Source organism: Equus asinus, unplaced genomic scaffold (genome assembly GCF_041296235.1).
Source record: "Equus asinus isolate D_3611 breed Donkey unplaced genomic scaffold, EquAss-T2T_v2 contig_803, whole genome shotgun sequence".
Classification (NCBI taxonomy): Eukaryota; Metazoa; Chordata; class Mammalia; order Perissodactyla; family Equidae; genus Equus; species Equus asinus.
The window spans coordinates 2964750-2987674 of NW_027225520.1; the positions used below are offsets into that span (position 1 = coordinate 2964750).

Genomic DNA, 22925 nt, shown 5'->3' on the forward strand with positions numbered 1-22925 from the left:
TAACTGAACTTTTGAGCTTTACCTGACAGCAGAGGTCACATCTTGAAGTATTTCCTCATTCCAAGAAGGGGCAGTCTGCCTAGGACCAACTATGTTCTGGCAAGTCAGCTCACCCCATGCCAGAACCAGTCATTAACTGTTCACTGTAGAGCTTTGTAAGCCTGTGTCCTTTCCTTTTATATACCCCTGCCTCCTTTGTCTTCCTAGGAGCACATTTGAGCTTCTACTCGAATCTACATCTCCTGAATTGCAATTCTTGAGACCCCAAATAAACTTTTTGGTTCTTTTGCAGTTTATGCCTCTTATTTGCTGACTTTACGTGGTGACAGAAGTGGGATCCCTAGCTACTGACCTTCAATTCTGGTGCCACTTCACAGACACAAGCAAGGTGCCTGCAAAGAATCTTTTGTGCTCTGTCGTCTCCTCCTGGTGGCTCTGGTTCCTGGTGGTAAGTCCTCCTGGGCCTGGACCACCCATTTTTGGTAGAGGTCCAGACTCTTTATGTAGGCGTCCTTTGATACTGGTTCTGGCCATCCTTCCATTGTCAGCTTTGTTAGAAACTTCTGTTTCTTTCACTCCTTTTCTGGGCCTTTGATCCTTTGGTAAGTTCATACAAATGAGAAGTCCATTTTCTAAGAGGACCACCGAAGAACAGCCCCACTCTGGGACTCCTGCTGGTTTTGTCTTTAAAGAATACAGACCTTCTACATGTAGATTTCTGTCCCACTGGGCTCAGATTACTCAGGGTGATTTAAAGCTTCGCTGGCCTAAATGGGGCTCCTTTGAAATACCTAAATTGGTTTATCTGTGCACTCAATTGGAAAAAGCCTATCAAACCAAACAAATAAAATGGGAAACTTTTTAAAATTGGTATCTTGAGGCCTCTAAATGAAACACTGAAAAGGACACTTCCTTGCAAGCCATAACAATGTCATAACTAAGAATTTCAAATGATTAAATGTAAATGCCATCGAGAAAAGAATATTAACTCCTCCTGTATTTGTCAGGGTTCTCTGGAGAACCAAGGAGATTATCTATATATATATAATATATATTAATATTGATATATAATAGAATATATAATCCATTGTATCTATATTTAAATTCATTTATTTAGTTCTATAAATTACATATATACACATAAAATTTATATATAAAAGAAACTTTGGCCTCGCCCCTAACTGCCTAAAAGAATTTAAGACAGAAGGCCTGTTCCAGGAAGGAGCTGTCAACGTAGGGAACTCTAGATGTGGTAGAGAAGAAGGTACCTAGCCGGGCCCATTTTACACAAGTTCTCTCTCATTTGTTTAGAGATGGCCCAGCAAACATTTGGTTTCCTGTCTCCTTGTGAATCGGCTTCCTCCTCTTTGAAGTCCCAAACCATGACCCCCAACCCCGCGACTTTGTAAAATATCTAAACCCTAACCATAGAGCTGGCAGACACGCTGTAGACTGAGCAGCAGCATGAAGACCAGGGTCAACCTGATGACATTGTGGGTGGGACTACTGGCTGTTTGTCCACATCCTTGTCCTGGGTGCCCAGGAAGGCAGTCACCCAGCAACTTGCAGTGAGGTGTGGCGTGTGACTATGTTTCAGCCAATGCAATGGGAGTGGAAGTGGTGTGTGCCATTTCCAGGTTGGAACTTTTGAAAGCAGGTGTGTCTTCTCCGTGTTCCTTCTTTCTCCTTGTGCAGATTGGTTGCAGACAATGATACAGGCATCAGGAATGGCAGAGCCAAGAGACGGGAATTCATGGGTGACTGACACACCCTGTGGAAGAGAACCACCTGCCCAACACGAAACCCACCTTGGCCTGTAAGGTAATCACACATAAATTTCTACTCTCTGGTTATTCTTTTTCGGGATCTGCTTGTTATTTTCTTAACTATTATGGAAATATTTCAAATATGCAGAAGAGTACATAGTATGACCTCTATCTCCGGCCCCAATACCCAGAAAGAACAGACGTTAAATTCTGCCCTATTTGCTTCCGATGTTGCATTCATTTGCTGGGGCTGCCATGACAAAATACCACACGTAGGGTGGCTTAAACAATAGAAATTTATTTTCTCACGGTTCTGGAGGCTGAAGTTCAAGATCAAGGCGTTGGCCGGTATAGTCTCTTCTGAGGCCTCTCTCCCCGGCCGCTTCTCCCTGTGTCCTCAGACGGTCTTCCCTCTGTGTGTGTCTGAGTTCTAATCTTCTCTTCTTACGTGACTATCAGTCACATTGGATTGGAGCCTACCCATGTGACCTCACTTTACCTTAATTACCTCTTTAGAGGCCCTCTCTCCAAATACAGCCCTATTTTTAGGTCCTGGAGTTAGGACTTCAACATATGAATTTTCAGGGACATGATTCAGCCCACAACGATATCTCTGTTTTTAAGAAGCAAAATGTTGCCGTCACACCTAAAATTCACATTTCCATCCCGTTCTCCTCCCTCCCTCATCATAGGTATCAATATCCTAAAATTAATTACATTCTTTATGATTCCAAGAATATCCATGTGCATGGCTCCATTAACAAAAGATTACATTTTTATGCAGAGTCAAGACATACATGTGTATGTCTCCGTTAACAAATTCTTACATTGTTATGCACTTAAAAAATGTGCAGGAACAGCATCACACTGCACATGTCCTTCTTTGATTGGCTTTGGGCTATAAATGGGGAAGGAAAAACAGCAGCCGAGGGTAAGAGAATAAATAAACGGCTTATGCATAAAAACCCAAAAGGACAGATTTCCAAGAGCATCCAGGTTGGTGACCACGTGCAGGTTCTGGGAGAGTGGTTACCTGGAGAGGGCGTGGAAGCTCAGTGCCCTTTCCCCATGTCTTGCCCTGTGCGTCTGTTCCATCGAGCTATTCCCGAGTCATATCCTTTTCTAATAAACAGGTAATCTAGTAAGTAAGAGGTTTCTCTGAGTTCTGTGAGCCACCCTAGCAAATTCGTCGAACCGGAGTAGAGAGTCTTGGGAACCTCCTACTGACAGCCAGTTGCTCAGAAGCATAGGCGACAACCTAGACTTGCTGTTGGCACCTGCAGTGGGGGCAGTCTTGTGGGGCTGAACCCTTAACCTGTGGGGTGTGATGCTGTCTCTGGGTACATAGTGTCAGAATCGAGTTGAGTTGTAGGACACCCAGCTGGTGTCCCAAGAATTGCTTGTTGGTGGGGGGGACTCCCCCGACCCACAACCCCACACACATTGGAATTGGTACCAGAACCTAGGAACAAACTGTGAAAGATAAGCATCTTAGCTTGGGTTCCCATAACAAAATGCCATAGCGTGGGTGACTTAAACAACAGAAATTTATTTTCTCACCATTCTGGGGGCTGGAAGCCTGAGAGCAGGATGCCAGCATGGTCAGGTTCTGGCGAGGGCTCTCTCCTCAGCTTGCATAAGGTCCCCTTCTCACTGAGTCCTCAGATGGTGGGGTGTGTGTATGCGTGTGAAGAAACAGAAAGAGAGATCTCTTCCACTTCTGATGAGGCCGCAGTCCTATCTGATTTAGGTTCCACCATTATGACTTCATTTTCACCATAATTACTTCCTAAAGACCTTGTGTCTGGACATGGTCACAAGGGGGGGTCAGGGCTTCCATATATGAATGGTGGGGAGAGAGAATTCAGTCCATAGCAATAAATAAAGAGCAAATAAATAGAAACAAAGGTTTGGCATTTCTCTTTCTCATTTCCTTTCTTCCTGACTTTACTGTCTTGCTCTTTGTCTAGCTTCTTGAACAAGTAGCTCATTGGTTTCTAATTTTTCTTTTTAGATACGTATGTTGAAGGTATCTTTCTTCTAAGTATTGTTTAATTCCATCCACCAGATTTTGTCATGTAGTGCTTTCAGCTATAAATATTTCCTGAGTTCCATATGAGATCCCTTTCAATGCAAGGTTCTATAAGTTCCCAGCCATTATTATTATTTTCTCATCTGTCGCTCCTTTTACAAGTATGTAATGTTCCTCCTTGTCACCATGTTGGTTTTGTCTGGAGCTTTACCTCCAGATTTCTATAGATATGCTTTTTTATTGACAGGTAAAGGACAAAATGAGGAAATATTTTTGCTATATATAAGCATGGTATCTGTCTACACTCCTGGGACAGTGTAGACTTCTAATCTGTCACTTATCCACCTTTGTGAAAAGGAATTCTAATATTGGCTCACTGAAGTCATTTTGGTCAACAGCACAGGAAATTGGTAATATGTATGTGTGGGGACCTGGAAATGGCCACCCCAAGATATGTCTCTTTGGCATCAGGATTATTTGAGGCTGATTGCTTTTGAGAAACTGGGACAGGGAAGGAGGAATGGAACTTGCCCTTTGTTAGGGCACATTTACATTTGTAAGGTAAATCTCTATCTGTAAAAGTTGCCTCCCTCCCTGTACCAGGAAGAAGAAAGGAGATGACCTTCTCTCTAAAAACTCTTAATCAATACCAAAGGCAAGGACTTAAATCTGCATTTTATTGTGCTAGTCTGGTAACCTCCTGTAACTGACTTTCCTCCCCCTCCCAACGTTGGCATTTCTTAAGGATTAAGCATCTTTCCTTAGGCTAGGAACTGATTGCTGAGCTCACCTGTGACCGCCCAGCTCCAGACAATCGACTTGAGTCCTGCTATGCCCACTGAGATAGCAGACCCACTACCTGCTGTGTCCATCAAGTGCCGACAGGGCAATCTTGTGACTATTGTGGGAGGGACATTTCAATCACATGTGAAACACCCCATTTGGCGGTATATAACCACTATGTGCACCCCACTTCTTTGGTGCCCTTTCTTCCTTCGGGAAGAAAGGCACCGGGCCACGGTTCCTCATAAAGCTTTGTCCAATTTTCTCTTGCTTTTCTGTCTCATGTGAATTTAATTCGTTCTCCAGCCAGACGAACCCACATTTGGGAAGAGGAAATGTCTTCCTCCCCTACATATGTTTTCACCAGTCAGATAGTCCATGTTGTGCTGTATTCACAACAAACTCCTAAGTCTCAGCTAAAAATAACCAAGGTTTATTTCTCGAACATGCTCCATGTCATCAGGAGCTGGCTCTGTATTATCCTTGCTCAGTCTGGAGGATTGAGTAGATGGCAGCTAAAAGATGCTCGATCCAACTTCTTGCACAACTGCCAGGCAGGAAAAACACACTCCTACTGTTTGCCAAAGGTTTGTCTGGAAGAGACAGCCTCATTTTTGCTCAAGTTTCATTTGCCAAAGGCTCACAAAGTCACATTTGACTTTAAGGGGCCAAGAAGATACATCCCTTCTGTGTGCCAGAGAAGAGCCGACAATATTTGGTGAACGGCAGTAATAATAACTATACACTGTGCTCTATTGTGTCTTCCAAAGCTTATTTTTGCTTTTTGTTTGTTGATTTTTTCAAAAATTCCCTTCAGTTATGTGAGTTACCGTAAATCCTTCTAGTCAATTTCTTTAATAAGAAAACTGAAGTTAGCCAGAGTTAGCTTCTTTTGCTTAAAAAAAAAAAACAACGGTCTAACGCATTAGACTTTGCGTTATAAATGTTACTGAGCAGCTTAGGAAAATGAACTTCAGTTTACACCTTGGGCTGGTCTTCAAGAAAGGGTACACACCGATTTTTGAAGGATAAGGTTTTAATAGGAAAAGAAGCAGGGCATGGCATGAGCCAATATTTAGATCCGAATAATTATTGGTGACTGCAGCATGTCAGGCAGGGAGCCAGCTGTTTTTGCATATGCTCTCTAAGTCAATTTTAATTCTTTATAAGAACAATATGAGGTGACTCTTACTATTCATCACTTATATATGCAGAAACTGAGGGTCAGGGAGGTGAAATGACCTGTGCAAAAGTCACTTAACTAGCAAATGATGGCTTTGTTTCAAGTCCATCATCTGATCAGGCAGAGGTGAAAGAGAAGAATGCAATGTGTGTTTTTGGGTAGTGGGTACTGTTCGGTTTGGCAGGACTGTGGGATACATGAAAGGCGGAGGGGCCCTTGAGTGCTAAGGCAGAGAGTTGGAGTCTATCAGGTAGGCAGTGAGAGGAAGGTTTCCGCATCAGAGAGGGCACTGGTGGAGCCATGCCTCAGAAACATTGATCTGCTATTGTCCTCTACGATGAAGAGAAATGAGGCACGCTGGAGGCCTGGAGACCAGTTGGAGGAGCATTGTAAAAACTCACATAGGCCTGAATGGGCATGGGTGTTGGCAATGGAAAAAGAAAAAAGTATTCTATCGAGTCTCCAGACGCCCAGGAAATTGCTGAACGAAGTCTGAGTTCTCCCTATGTAGATAGCTCATACTTTTCATTATAGATTTCTCAAGAACTTGCTCCCAGGAGAAACCCTGGATGGAGAACAAAACAGGTAAGTGCCCAAGTGAGAAATCTACAAAGCTCCTCTCCCCCAAAATCACCTCTTCCCCATCTGGCATGTCTGGTTCTGGCATGTCTTGCAGGTGGTCAGTCATGTCCATCACCTGGTTTCGGTGTGTGCGACACCTGTATCTGGTGTATCCGGCAGGTGTTTCTCACAAGACTTGTAGGTGGTTCAGACGTGTCCAGAAGGTGGTTCTCGCGTGTCGGGCACCTGGTTACAGTGTGCCTGGCATGTGGTTCAGGATTCTCCATCTAGTGGTTCAGGCTGGTCTAACAGGTGGTTCAGGTGTGTCCAGCCGCTGTTTCAGCTGTTTCTGGAACCTGGTTCTGGCCTGTGCTGGACCTGTTTCTGGTGTATCCATCATATGGATCTGGCATGTCCAGCACAGTGTTTGGGCGTGTTCAGCAGGTGGCTTCAGCGTACTGGGCGCCTGGTTCCATCGTATCTGACCGTTGGTTCCGTGGTGTCTGGCAGGTAGTTCCTGTGTGTCTGGCATATGGTTCCAGTATGTTCTGAAGGTGGTTCCGGCGTGTCCGACTGGTGGCTACCATGTGTCCGGAACCTGATTCCTTTGTGTGTGGTTGGTGCGTTCAGTGTGTCCAGGTGTTGGTTCCGGCGTGTTTGACAGTTGGTTCCCGCATGCCTGGCGGGGGATTCCAGGCTGTCTGGCAGGCTGCTCTGGCCTTTTCTGGAAATTGGTTCTGGCGTATCCAGGACCTGGTTCCGGTTTATCCAGCAGGTGATTTTGGCATGTCCGGCAGGTTGTGCTGGCGTGTTAGGCTGGTGGTTCCGGCTTGTCTGGCAGGTGTTTGTGGCATGGCCAGCACCTGGTTCTGGCGTATTCGGGAGGTGGTTTCAGTGTATCTGGCACATGGTCTCGGCATATCCAACAGGTGGTTGCGAAGTGTGTGACAGGTGGTTCCTGTGTGTCTGGCATGTGGTTCTGGTACGTTCGGAAGATGGTTCCAGCATGTCCTTTGGGTGCTTCTGACATGTCTGCAAGGTGGTTCTGGCGTGTCAGTGTCATGGTTCCAGTGTGTCCGGTGGGTGGTTCCAGGTGGTTCTGGCGTGTCTGGTGGGTGCTTCTGGTGTGTATGGCGGGTCATTCAGGCATGTCTGTATGGTGGTTCCAGAGTGTGCGGCAGGTGCTTCTGGCATGTCTGTTGGCTTTTTCCGGCTTCTAAGGGGCCTGGTTCCAGTGTATCCGGCAGGTGATTTTGGCTTGTCCAGAAGGTGGTTCCAGCGAGTGAAGCAGGTGGTTCAGGCGTGTCCAGCAGGTGGTTCATGTCTGTCAGTGATGTGGTTCCGGCATTTCCAGCACATGGTTCTGGCACTCTGAGAGATGGTTCTTTCATGCCCGTCATGTGATTCTGGAGTGTCCATCAAGTGGTTCTTGTGTATCCGGCAGGTGATTTTGGCGTTTGAGTCAGATGGTTCTGGTGTGTCCTGCAGGTGCTTCTGGCACGTTTTGGACCTGATTCTCACATCTGCGATGGGTGGTTCCACCGTTTCCAGATGATGCTTCTGAAGTGTCCAACAGTTGGTTCCAGCATTTAAGGCAGGTGGGTCACACAAGTCCCGCCCGAATCATTCGGCTGAGGCACGAATGATTGTCCTTCCACATGCTTAGGAGGAGAGAGACAATAGGATTTTAACCAACCACTCTTTGGAAGTTAAGAAAAACTCGCTTTCCACAGTGCTCTTACAGCATACTGGCAACCTCTCATGCCGCCCTTGTGCATGGGTGGAGAGAGTGTTCACAAAGCAGCTATGGAAGAAAGGCCAAGTTTGCTCAGCAGAGTCCTACATTGCCCTAAAATTGCAAGGCACGAAACACTGCCTCCAACCCTCAAGGGGAGATGAGCAATAATCCATCTTGCTTCCAGCTCTTTAGGAAGCTGAGAAAGAACTCACTTGCCACACTGTTCTTATAGTGTACCTTGAACATCTCATACAAAGGCACCTGAAATGCTGTTTATTTGGAGCCCTTAACTCATTGCTTTAGAACTTCTGCTTTTGGGGCATTTCCATCTTGCCAACCCGGCTCAGACAAAATGCCTACATCTTCTCCTTAAGCAAGGAGGCTGAGGCCCGAATGATTGTGCATCCACATGCTTAGGAGGAGAGAGACAATAGGCTTTTAACCAACTGCTTTTGTGCACTGGAGGAGAGAGTGTCAGAAAGCACCTATGGAAGAAAGGCCCCTTTGCTCTCAGCAGTGCCCTACATTGCTCTAGAGGTGGAAGGCACAAAGCACTGCCTCCATCCCTCAAGGGGAGACAAGACACAAACCATCTTGCTTCCAGCTCTTTAGGAAGCTGAGAAAGAAGTCGCTTTCCACAGTGCTCTTATAGCATATTGGGAACCTCTCATACACAGGCAGCTGAACGCCATTTCCTCCCAGCCCTTAACTCGCTGCTTTAGAACTTCTGCTTCTGCCACATTTCCCTCTTGCCAACCCGGCTCAGGGGTAATGGCTACATCTTCCCCTTAAGCAAGGGGGCCAAGGCCCGAATGATTGTGATTCCACAAGCTTAGGAGGATAGAGACAAGAGGCTTTTAACCAACTGTCCTTGTGCATTCGTGGAGAGAGTGTCAGAAAGCCCCTATGTCAGAAAGGCCCATTTGCTCTCAACCATGCCCTATATTGCTCGAGAGGTGGATGGCACAAAGCACTGCCTCCATCCCTCAAGCGGAGACAAGCCACAAACTGTCTTGCTTCCAGCTCTTTAGGAAGCTGAGAAAGAACTCACCTGCTGGATATGCTTGAACCAGGCACCTTAGAGGCTGGAAAAACCCGACAGGCATGCCGAAAGCACCCGCCGAACACTCTGGAACCACCACACAGACATCCCATAATGACCCAGCAGACTCACCGGAAGCACCCACCGGACACACCAGATCCACCTGGAACCACCCACTGGACACACTGGAAACATGAGTCTGACACACCAGAACCAACTTCCAGACATGCTGGAAGCACCTAACGGACAGGCCGGAACCATCTTCTGAACCTACCAGAACCACATGCCACACACTTCGGAACCACCTGTTGGATATCCCAGAACCAAGTACCAGATACACTGAAACCACCTCCCAAATATGCCAGAACCAGGTGCCAGACACGCCACAAACACCTGCCACACAAGCTGGAACCACCATCCTAACACGCCAGAACAACAGGCTGGATACGCCAAAATCACCTGCCAGATACACCGGAACCAGGTCCTGGATACGCCAGTACCAATTTCTGGAAAAGGCTGGAAAATCTGCCAGACACGCCAGAATCACCCACCGGACATGTGGGAACTAATTGCAAGACAGGCCGGAACCAAAGCCAGGACACTCTGAAAGCATCAACCGGACAGGATGGAATCAGGTCCCAGACACACTGTTGCAACCTGCTGAACATGCCGGAACCACCTTTCGAATGTACCAGAACCATATGCCAGACACACAGGAACCACCTGCCAGACACCATGGAACCAACTGTGAGATACACCGGAACCAGGCTCCCAGTATGCTGAAGCCACCTACCGAATATGCCAGAACCATGTGCCAGACACGCTGGAACCATGTGACGGATACACCAGAAACAGGTCCAGCACAGGCCAGAACCAGGTGCCGGACACGCCTGAAACAGCTGCTGGACACACCTGAAACACCTGCTAGACCAGCTTGAACCACTTGACAGACAGTCTGGAACCACATGCTGGGCACACCAGAATCAGGTGCCCGACATGCCAGAACCACCTGCTGGACACGCCTGAAGCACCTGCCAGTCTTGTGAGAACCACCTGCCAAGAACTCCAGAAACAGGTGTTGTACACGTCAAAACCAGGTGCTGGACATGAATGAACCACCTTAAAGAAATGCCAGAACCAAGTCCCAGACACGAGTGAGTCACCTGCAAGACATGCCAGAACCAGGTGCCTGACATGCTGGAACCACCTGCCGCTCACGTCGAAATCACCTGCCGGATACGCCAGAACCATGTGCTGCACAGGCGGGAATCACGTACCAGACATGCCGGGACCACCTGTTGGATATGCCAGAACCAGGTGCCTGATTCACTGAAACTACCTGCCGGGCACACAAGAACCAGGTGTCAGACAGGCCTCGACAACCGACAGGGCACGTTGAAATCACCTGCATGATACCCCGTAACCATGTGCCAGAGAGAATGGGACCACCTGCCGGACACACCGGAGCCACCTCTCAGATATGCCAGAACCACATGTTGGACACGCCGGAACCATCTCCCGGACAGACCTGAACCACCTGCTGGACACGCCAAAATCACCTGCCCGATACGCTGGAACCAGGCACCTTGGGTGCTGGAAAAACCTGGTAGACATGCCGTAACCACCCGCCACACACTCTGGAACCACCACACAGACATGCCAGAACGACCCGCCAGACACACTAGAAGCACCCACCAGACAAGCCAGAACCACCTGGAACCAAATGACGGACATGCTGGGACCATGACTCTGACACGCCAGAACCAACTCCCGCACATGCCTGAAGCACCCAACGGTCACGCCTGAGCCATCTTCCGAACGTACTAGAACCACATGCTAGACACTTCGGAACCACCTGCCAGACACTTCGGAACCACCTGTTGGATGTGCCGCACCCAGGTACCAGATACTCTGAAACCACCTGCCGTATACGCCAGAATCAGGTGCCAGACATGCCACAAACACCTGCCACGGAGGCCGGAACCATCAGCGTAACACATTGGAACAACCTGCTGGACACGCCAAAATCTCCTGCCGGATACACCAGAACCAGGTCCTGGGTACACCAGAAGCAATTTCTGGAAAAGGCGGGAACAACCTGCTGGACACACCGGAATCACCCCTGGACATGCGGGAACCAACGGCCAGACATGCTGGAACCAACACCTGGACACTCTGAAAGTACCAACCGCACACGATGGAATCAGGTCCTGGACACATGGTAGCCGCCAGACGGACATGCTGGAACCACATTCAGAGCGTACCGGAACCACATGCCAGACACGCAGGAACCACCTGCCAGAAACCATGGAACCCACTGTCAGATACGCCGGAACCAGGCACCCAGTACGCTGAAGCCACCTGCCGAATATGCCAGAACCATGTGCCAGCCACGCTGGAACCATGTGATGGATACACCAGAAACAGGTACAGCAGAAGCCAGAACCAGGTGCCTGAAATGCCAGAACCACCTGCTTGACACAGCTGAACCACCTGTCAGTCTTGTGAGAACCACTTGCCGGATACACCAGACGCAGGTGTCGCACATGCCAAAACCAGGTGCCAGACACATCTGAACCACCTGCCAGTCTTGTGAGTACCACCTGCCAGATACACCAGACACAGGTGTCGCACATGCCAAAACCAGGTGCCGACATGACGGAACCACCTGCAAAACATGCCAGAACCAGGTGCTGGACATGCTGGAACCACCTGCCGGAGACGTCGAAATCCCCTGCCGGATACGCCGGAACCACATGTCACATGTGCTGGAATCGCCTACCAGACATGCCGGGACCACCTGTTGGATACGCCGGAACCAGGTGCCTGATTCACTGAAACTACCTGCCGGACACGCCAGAATCAGGTGTCGGACACGCATGGAAAACACACAGGATATGTCGAAATCACCTGCATGATATCCCATAACAATGTGCCAGAAAATAAAGTACCTAGGATGTGTGAAATCCTATTGAGGCATATTCATATAATGCATTTATTATCATCTTTCTCACTTTTTCTGTTTTATTGTTATAATTTTTTTTTTTTGAGGAAGATTAGCCCTGACTAACATCTACCACCAATCCTCCTCTTTTTGCTGAGGAAGACTGGCCCTGTGCTAACATCCATGCCCATCTTCCTCTACATTATATGTGGGACTCCTGCCACAAAATGGCTTGATGAATGGTGCATAGGTCTGCACCCAGGATCTGAACCGGCAAACTCCAGGCCACTGAAGGAGAACACGCAAACCTAACCACTGTGCAACCAGGCCGGCCCCAAGTTTTCTGTTTTTTTAAAGCAATTTCAATTCTTGCATTTGTTTCACCAGCAGTGGTATCATCATCTTGGACAGTTTCCTCCAGAGTCACAGTATCTAAAATTTGGAGCATTTCTGTTGCTTGTTTGGATAAGTGATGTCAGAATGTCTAGTAAATCTTCCCTAGGAGAACTGTCTAAAAGACGTCTCAATTTAGCAACTGCAGGGACATGTATATTCAACATTTCAATCGATAGTAGTTCATTTTTGTAGAACTCTTCTGATAATTCTCCCAGCTTCTCTTTAGTTTTACAGGTGTTGAAAAATCCCTCAAGTCAGTCCAACAGTTCCACTTTAACAGCAGGATATGACTTCTCTTTTAAATCTGTACCATCTGCAAACAGCACAGGCGTGTGGTCAACAAAAGTGAGTGGGAATTGGGCTGGGTACTGCCCACAATCTGAACCATCAGTGCCGCGGCCCCAATCCTGTGCAGTGGTGGCAGATCCTGAGTATTGCTGGCCAGGTAGGTCATGCTGGGGATGAGACTTAGGATGGGGCTCTGCAGCCCTCGAGCAGGCAGCTCCACACCAGCTGCCAGTTGCAAGTCCAGTCCACACTGGGTGCACATGGGGGAGCTTGGAAGCAGGCAGCCATCTGGGTGAGCAGCAGCAGGAAGTGGATGAAGGAAAATTATGGGAAGATGAAGGGAGAAAATGTATAATAAATAAAGCTTGCCTTGTTATGCAGATAAATCTCTCAGTTAAAAAAATTCTCTAGGGGTTGGCCTGGTGGTTCACTGGTTAAGTGCGCACGTTCCACTTTGGTGGCCTGGGGTTTGCCGGTTCTGATCCCAGGTGCAGACATGGCACTACTTGGCACGCCAGGCTGTGGCAGGTGTCCCACATATAAAGCAGAGGAAGATGGGCGTGGATGCTAGCTCAGGGCCAGTCTTCCTCAGCAAAAAGAGGAGGATTGGCAGCAGTTAGCTCAGGGCTAATCTTCCTAAAAAAAAAAAAAAAATTCTGTAGGGGCTGGCCTGGTGGCACACGGGTTAAATTCACACATTCTGCTTTGATGGCCTGGGGTTCACCAGTTCAGATCCCAGGTGCGGACCTACACAACACTTATTGAGCCATGCTGTGGCAGGCATCCCACGTATAAAGTAGAGGAGGATGGGCACGGATGTTAGCTCAGGGCCAATCTTTTTAAGCAAAAAGAGGAGGGTTGGTGGGGAATGTTAGCTCAGGGCTAATCTTCCTCCAAAAAAAATTCTCTAAGAGTCATTCTCTTTCTGGTGCAGATGCTTTTACTAATGGAAATTTCCTTTAGAAACATAAATTTCCTTTCCAAAGAGGAAGTCTATCCTTCATTTAAAGCAGTCAAGGTGGAGATCAAGAGTTTTTCCTGCATCTGCGGGCTCTCGATTGCTTTTGGCTCCAAATAATTTGTATGTCAAAGTACCATACTTTGGGCATCTTCAGCATTCCTTCAAGAAGAAACAACTTGTTCTTGGAAGTCTCTGTCTCCTCCCCAACCCAGATGCACTCAAGCTGTTAGAGGCCAACAGCAAACAGGGTTCTGCCTCAAGAAGCTTTGGGGAAGCCTCTTCACCCTCAAAGGCCTGAGACACACGAGAGGGATAGATCACTGCAGGTTCTTCAGCCATTGAAAATAATATAAACAGTTCCATTCTCATAAATTTAACAACTTGAAAACAAGGAACAACTTACCAAAAATTTCAAACTAACAAAACTCAACCAAGATGATAGTATTTTCCTCAATCGGGCGCTGCTAGCCAAGCTTTTTGCCACAAAACTCAAGACTTGGATTCATGGGACACACCTGAAGAAAGCACAAACTCTGGGGGGAACTGCACATCATTTGGTGACTTAAAAATAAAGATTTCTCCAAATGGAAGCAGACAGTATCTGATGCGAAGGTTTCCAAGGTGTCTGGACCAGGTCTGTTGGAAGTTTGTCTGCCAAACCTTTGAGGATGACATGACACTTCAGATCATCTCCAATGCCTATGATCTTGATAACATGCAAACTTCAGGTAAAAAGTGCCAGAGAGTTCTCCCTCCTCTCACTCCGTGTTCCTCAAATGTGGCCACAATAGGTTTCCAATCTGTGTGTTTTTCCTCCAACCTGGGACATGACTCCCAGAGAAGCTCCTTCCTGGCCTCGAGGGACGAGAGGCTACTGAAAGTGGAAAAATCTGACTGCAGATCAACAGTGCTTTCAGAGAAAGATGGCAATCAAAATGGGGACATGTGAAAGTTAATAAACGGAAACGTAGTTGAAATAGTGTTGGAAGGCTAATAGAGGGAGTTCTCATGCCCTATGTCAAAGGCGCAGTGCAACAGGAAGAATAAAGACATCCTCTTCCTGACCAGTCAGAAACTAACCCAAGGAGAGACTGTCACAACTCTGCCGATGAAAAGCCACTGCCCTCAAGACTGTGTCCAATAGCCCCCACAGTTTTCCCCACTCTGAGATAAAAGAGCTTCTCCTCTCTTCCTTGCTGGGTGCTCCTGCATGGCTTGCCATGGTTGCACACTCCAAATGGCTATTCTTTGCTAATCCCAGATAAACCAATTTTTGCCAGAGAAATAACTGGCTGTCTATTTGTTTAAGGGCAAGACTTGTTAATAGGCAAGAGATGTAGAGAAAACATTTGATACAATCCAACTCCTGTTTGTCATAAAATTTTCTAGCAAGTTTGAAATAGATGGAAACTACTTTCACTTGTTGAAGGTCGTCTACAGAAAATGCACAGTTGACTTCATGCTTAACAGGGAAAGACTAAATGATTCTCCCCACAATAAGGAACACGGAAAGGAATACCACTTTCACTACTCTTATTCAACAAAATACTGAAGCTTCTGGCAATAACAGAAGTAAAGGAAATAAAAGCCATAGAGTTTAGAAAGGAAAAAATGTAACCATTCCTAGTTTCATTGTTGTCTGTGTAAAAAAACTCTGGGAATCTACAAAAAAAAAAAAAATCAGAACTAATACATGAGTACAAAAAGTTCACCAAGTACAAGATCAACACACAAAAGACCATTTTATTTCTACAACTAATGATGAACCTGCAGATGATAAACTTGAAAATGCTGTATTATTTAGAACCACTCCGAAGAACATGAAATATTCAGGCATAAATTCAAGAACATGTGTACAGGATCTGATGCTGAAAATTATAAAATACCGATTACAGTGATTAAAGAAGATGCAAATAAATTGAGAGCCTTACTATTGTCAAAGACAAATGCAGCAGAAATTAGTTAAAGTGGTGAAAGCAGATTTTATTCAGTAACAGCTGACAGAAGCTGAGCTGCGCTCAGATTTGTACGGAGGTGAATCTAGAATTTTAAAGACGGAATGAAGGAGCAGGGTTCAGGGGCTCAGTAGAGTCAAAGAAGTAAAAAAGTACAAAGGTTGGTCAGTGTAACTGTGATTAGACCCACTGTGTTCGTTACTTTGCAGTTATCAAAGTTAGGATTCTATCCTCACTCAGAAGTTGAGAGAAAGAGGCTCTATCTGTCTTAATGATCGTATTTCAAAGGAGTGGCTCTTAGGTCCTTTAGAGAATTGTGAGAGATACATATCTACAGTTGTAAGCCCTCTTTAGTAAATACTCTAAGAAGGGGGATCAGAGGCCTATAATTGGGTGTTGACTAAAATAAATAGAAAATTTTTCTGTCAGCTTTGAGCTCTCAGGAAGGCATTTTAATGGTGGGCTGGAGTCATTCCGGTTACACAGACTTATGCAGCTAGAAGCCACGCCAGAGTTTGGTTGAGTCTCCTCCTGGTGTGGGGGTTTGGAAGGAGTTGTTATGTGCTGAGAATTCTGCAGTCCTCACCATGTTACTGGATAGAATAATGAGGACAGGTCTCAATTATCCCCAAATTGATCTATAGGTCTAATATTATTCTAATAAAAATTCCACCACAGTTTGTAGACAGAGACACCTTTTTCTAAAATTTATATAGAAAGGCACATAGCTGAGAGTAGCTAAAACAATCATGACAGGAAGAATAATGCGGCAGTAAACACTTTAACAATATTTAGTATTGCCTTGTACATACTGTAATCACAGCATCATCATTTTCATTGTAGGACAGCTACATAAATCAATGGAACAGAGTAGAGAATCCAGAAATGGACCACAGAGTTATACCCTAGTGATCTCTGACACCAAGAGTGAACCTTAATGTAAATTATGGACTTTGAGTGATAATGATGTGCCTATGTATGTTCATCAATTGTGAAAAGTATACTACTCTGATGAGGGGTATTGACAACAGAAAGGTTATGCATATGTGGGGGCAGGGACTATATGAGAACACTGTGTATTTCATTAAATTTTGCTGTAAACGTAAAACTGCTCTAAAAAATAACATCCATTGATTTTTTAATAGGCAATGCAAGAATACCTTGTAGTGATAAAACTGGTCATTATTTTAGCTGTGATGGATACAGAAACTTGCACATCTGATAAAATTGTACAGAACTAAATACACAGGAACAAATTAGTACAAGTGAAACTGGAGAAATCTGAATAAGATAGTGGATTGCATCAATGCCAACAAGCTGGCTGTGGTATCGTCCTATAGTTTTGCAGAATGTTATCATTGTAAGGAACTGGGTAAAGTGTACACTGGAACTTTTGGAGTTATTCCTTACAGCAGTGTAGAATCTACAATGATCACACTATAAATTTCAATTAAAAATAGTTGGCAAATGGAAAGTCAGTCTATGTTTTAAGTTAGGAAGTTTCATTAAATGGTCAGTCCCATTACTTTATAAATTGAATACAATGCCAATAAAAATTTTAACGAGCTTTTCTGTTGAGTTAGATAAATGATCCTACATGGAAAAAATAAACGCATAAGCTAAGCTAGGAAAATATGGACCAGGAAGAACTCTGAGGGAGGAGCTGGTCTATCACACGTTAAAAATATTGCAGAGACTGTAATGCGACAGGAGAGGATTGTCGCATGCACAAGAAGAGGAGAGAAGGGAAAGGGAGGGGAGAGGGTGGCAGAGGTCAGGGGAGTGGGGGAGGGGTGGCCTGATTGGAATTTGTTGACACGGGGAAGCTGGAGCTCACTAAATAGAAGGCAGGCATCCTATGTGATGGTTTAGGGAGCACATGTGGCTTTCTCTGGCGGTCCTGTGTTGAAAGCAGAACGAGAGTTTTGGAAACTGGCAGTTACTGACCAAGTGCTGACTGTTCTGTGCTGAATGCTGCAGGGGCTGTGACTTGGCTTCTTGGGATGTTTGCTTCCCACGTTGGGGGGTCAGAGTTATACTGTCATATATGATCTGTCCTTTGTCCATTTGTATATTCAGTCTCAAAAAAACAGTTGGTGCACAAATTCATCAGTTAGCTCGTCATTAAAAAATAGTCTCTTGGAAAGTTAAACCTTCGAAAGTTAAAAAGATGAAAATGTTAAAAAGATGAAAGATGCCAAATAAGTTTTATAGATGAATATGAAGAAATTGAATGAGAATCTCAAAATTATCCTTCAACAGATTAGGGTGTCATGAAACAGGTTTCTCAAAGTCCTATATTAACATTATTTTCTAAAAAAGAAATTTGGCAAAATGAATTGAAGGAATTAAAACGTCCTTAGCGTTGACTTCATGTTTACACTTCTAGTAATTTACAATCAGGAAGTAATTCTAAATAGCAATACGTTTTATCTCCTAAATTGATTTTTTTGTGTAAATTATTGATTAAAAAAAGAAAAAAAACGAAATCAAATCTCCAGCAGTGAAATATATTTACTTGAGAATATATGATGCAAACTATGTTTCAGTAGAGTGTCATTTTTATTATCAGCATAGGAGAAAAGATGAGTTATGGAAGGGATTCTGCTCATGCTCAGTTATTTCCTTTACTTAACATTAAATCTTGAATAAAGTATAATGTCAAGCTGACTCATTTACTCCTTCATTTTAAAAGCTGAAGACTATTTCCTTGGTTTTTAAATAATGAGGTGTAAAGGAGGGGGTGAGGTGTTGAAAATAACTTCCACTGAGATTGACAGTAGCAACTGCTCTTGATTTTTTTTGAGAGTTGTGGGGTCACCCATCAAAGCAGGAATGCTATTTATGTTGAGAAATTAACAATCTGAATTTTATTAGAAATTTTGACTTTTATGCACCCTCAAAAAGTAATTAGGAATTTATTTGAATTTTTAGCTCTGTTGAGGTATGAGTAATAGACAAAAAATGCACACGTTTTCTATATGTGTATTGATTAGTTTGGACATATGCATACACCCATCATATCATCCCCACAACCAAGTGCTGAACACATCCATGACCTCCAAAACTTTCCTTGTGATTTTTGTGTGTTTTTTTAAGCTTAGGAATTTCATGGATTTTAACCTAATGCTCAGATAAAAGAGGGAGAAGATGAGGTGTACGTTGTTTCATTATGGTACCTTAAGACATAGACTTTCAACATACACATGACTTCTGAAAAGCAACATTTATTACTTTCACAATGAAATATTTTCTCCTATTTCCTTCAAATATATGGCCTTCTTATTCTACCCCCCACCCACTTCCTTTTTGAGTAGGGACTCAGGAGAAATTTCCAATGGTACTAACAAACAGGGTCCAAGGGGTGGCTGCCCCTCAGCCCTGCAGGCTTTTCCCTTGTGAGAAGCGACCACTTTGCACATGTGTGAGCCAGTGTGGAACAGGACAGAGTATGTCTGCAGACTGGTTCAGCCTGCTGAGCCCCTTTGCTGCTTCTAACCTATGGCCACGAAAAAGGCTAAATGGAGGGAAATTAAACTTTGATGTGTTGATGATTGAAAAGGAAAGTGCCTTGCTCTCTAAGGGATAAAGTCATTTGGAGGAAAATCAAATAACTATCATAGTTATTTTTTCCTATCTTATTTTTCCGCTGAAGCCACTAGATATTTCAATCTTTCTGACTTCCTAACAGAATCCAGTAGTACTTTCCTTTTCTAAGGCCAATGAACTGTTATGTAAGGGGCTTCTCTTGCTTTTTCCAAACCCTCCTGGGATTCTGTTTATCTACTGTTCGTTTTTCACCCCCTGCTTTTCAGATTGCTTTGTTCACTGTCCTTGTCAAATAAATGTGGCTCATTAAAATAAGCAGCATTAATATGTATCTCTTTCACGGCATTTTATCTAATAAATATGCTGAAGATTTTCTGTATTCTGCATGTGAATCCTTTGTTGAATATTGGAACTGGGACAATCTCTTCGCATCCTGTGACTTGCAAATTCCCTCTTGTAATGTGTCTTATGATGAACCGAAAGCCTAAATTTTAGTGAATCCCAGTTTACCGATATTTCTTGTATGGAGAGTGTGTGTGTGTCTTCTTTGAGAAGTTTTTTCTACCCTGTGGTCCCGAGGATGTTTTCTTATGTTGTCTTCTAGAAGTTTCATTATTTTACCTTTCCCCTTTAGGTCAAAGTGTCCAGGAATTGAGTTTTGTGTGTTGTGAGGGTAGGGCTCAAGGTTTCCTTTACATCCATATGCCCGTCTCTACGAGTAATAACAGGCAGCATTGGGACAGGTGGACACAAGCCTGGGAGTTAGGGGTCCTGTATTCTCAGCCTTACCCTCCCTTTAAAGCACCCTCTGAACGTGGGCAGGTGACTTTCCCAGTTCTCCCTCCTCTCAGACTCCTTCCTTCCTCTCTTCCTCCTATCCTTCATTCCTCCCTCCCTCGCTCCCTCCATTCTTTCCTTCCTTCCTTCCATCTATCCACCCGAGCATCTGTCCAGGTATCAATCTGTCCAACTGTCCTCCTGCCTGTTCGCCGGTTTGTCCTTCTTCTCTCCTTCCATCCTCTTTCCTCCCATGTCTCAACTTCTCTTCCTTGTCTTTGTTCTTCCTGCTTTCCCTGTGACCCTCCATTTGTCCGCTCTTCCTCTGTCCATCCAGGTATCCCCTCTATCTGTGCCTCTACCTGTCTCTTTGTTGCGTCTCTCTCTTCTTCAAGCACACTGTCTCTCTTGGGTTCATCTCACTCACAGGCTCGAACATCCCGCTACTCACACAATCCCTCCTTCTGTCACTCACATTTATGGCTCACCTGTGAATGGTTGTCCTGGGACAGCCACTGTTGGAGTGCAGATGAGCCTGTGGGGCTTCACCCACTGTGTGGGGTCTCTGTGTCTCCCAGACGACAGCCCTTTCCACAGCTCCTGAGCTGGGCAGCATGTTCCTGCCTACTTCCTCATTGCTTGAGCAACCAGAAGCCACCACAGGCCTAGGGGGCCCCTCTTCCTTCCCCAGAGGAGCTCTCTAGCCCCACACCTCAACTGACCAATTCTTACTGGGCAGCTGGGAAGCCGAGGTGTGCAATTCTGCTTTGAGGGCAAGCATGCTGATCACAAGGATTATACCAATATTTCAATCTGACGCAGCCCTCAGAGAGCCCCTGGTCTTGTGAAAGTCACAGAAAATTCTAATACAAGGTGGGATGTTTTGAGGAGAAGCACCTGGCATCCTTTGGGTGGGAAGAGCTCTCTGGAGGGAGTTTTGCCCAATTGGGGTCTTTAAGAAGGAGTAGGAATTATATAGGGAAATAAGGTGTGGAGCGTGTTCCTGGCAGAGGAAATTGCATGAGCAATGGCCCTGTAGGCAAAAACAGCATAGTGTACGGGAGAAGTGACAGGAATTTGGTTTGCCTGAAGCACAAAGCCTAACTCAGAGTGAATGCATCAATGAGGCTGAAGAGTCAGCAGGAGCCAGATGTGCAAGGGCTTTGAGTGCCAGGTCAAGAAGTTTGAACTTAACCCTGAAGGCCTTAGGGAGCCATGGGTGATGCTAGAGCAGGAGTGTTCTAGTGAGATCTTCATTTCAGAAAAATGCTTCTAATGTTCAAGGCAGAGAACATCCTTTAGACAATGCATCCAGTGAGCATGTTAGGGTGTTGGTTCCGGTGAGAAAAGATAAGACCTACCTGGGACGTGAATGAACAGAAGGAATGCATTGAGGAGCAATCTGTAGGTGCAGTTGGTGTTACCGGCAGGGGAGGGAGGAGGAGCTGAGAGATATGCTGGCTTCAACTTGGATGAGCGCAGCATTGAGTGGTGGTTCCACTGGGAGCAAAGGCAACAGATGATACTGAGTTCAGGCTTCTGATCTGGTCTCAGCCCAGCTCTCAGTGATGGCCATCTCTCTCCCTCTCTTCTTGCAGCCAAGGGGCACGACCTGAAGGCCCTCACACTCAACTCCACCATCTCCAACATCCAGTATTTGACAGACATGAGCAAGAGCTCAGCCACATTGAACTCCACTGAGAGAGTCCTGCAGCACCTGATGAGACCCTGGTGCCAGCAGCTCCCGGCAGGATGAGTCCCAGCCAGGAGCACCCCACCTGCTGTCTCTCCTGCTCGTCCTCCTCCTGCCTCCTCCCCTGCTTGGATCCTTGTTCAAGAAGAGCAGCCTGGGCCCCTTGTCTTGGGCTGTAGACTGATCTCCCTCAGGGAAGTCCCTTTTCTGAGCATTTGAGAGTCATGAACACTTTTGGTGACCACCCCAATTATCACTCTTCCCACTGACTGCCAATTTGCTCCTCCCTCCCTCTGGCCCCCATTATCAGAGGATTCAGGACATCTCTCTAGAGTCCCCACATTCCTCTCTCCCCGGGCCTGCGGAGGAAGGGGCAGCCTCCAGCATGGAAGCTGTCTGCACCTACCACCCTGACCCCATGGCTCATGATGGAGAATGTGACAGAGACCCCATGTGACAGAGAGCAGCATTCCTGGGTGCGGAACCAGCTGATCCACCATGTGACCCCGAGGGGCCTCTACTCCCTGGTCAGGGACAGCCTTTTTGTCGGTGGTGAGTGCTCGTGCTGAGCTGGATTGACAGTGATCGTTACTTATGCCTGTTCTGCTTTATTTCCTCTCTAACACGTCAGCCCAGGTTCTGAGTGGGGGACACAGAAACCACATATGTAAAAAGTTTCAACTTACAAACGGAGACTATGTAAATGGATTTGTTGATCCCAATAAAAAAAAAAATGTGAACTATCTCACTATTAATTTTCATATAGATTGCCTGGACAAATGGTAATATCTTGGTTATAATGGGTTTAAATATCCCATTAAAAATTAGTTTCACTTGTTTATTTTTACTTTTTTCAATGTCAGTATTTAAAAAAAGTTTAAATTTCATTAGATAGAGTGTGAAATTCTACTGTTGGACAGCACTGTTCAAGACGTGAAAATAAAGCCCAGAGAAAGTGGTTAGGGACAATTTTTCCCAGGAAAGGAGTCAATCTGACCCACGTGGCAAGATGCAGACAACAGTCTCATACACACATACATACACACACACACACACTTAGAAAGCAAGACCAACATCATCATAGAGTTGAACCACTACTTCTCATGTGGCAAGAGCTTGCAGTCCTACATTGTTCTAAGTGGACGAACCTCAAGAAAGGAGCCAGGAGTCAAGAAAATTTACCAACCAGGAAGATCTAAAACCAGAGAGTAAAGGTCAGGATCTTTGGTGAAGTTCCCAGCAGTGGATTCTGTTAGA

The 22925-nt window shown here is 45.5% G+C and overlaps 1 long non-coding RNA gene across 1 annotated transcript; it reads left to right on the top strand.

Annotated features, from left to right (window-relative positions):
- Window positions 1-295: 295 nt before the first annotated feature.
- Window positions 296-21723, top strand: LOC139044355 (uncharacterized). The gene is made up of 3 exons (XR_011501287.1): window positions 296-448; window positions 1696-1821; window positions 21574-21723. It is a non-coding gene; the product is annotated as an uncharacterized lncRNA (long non-coding RNA).
- Window positions 21724-22925: the final 1202 nt, after the last annotated feature.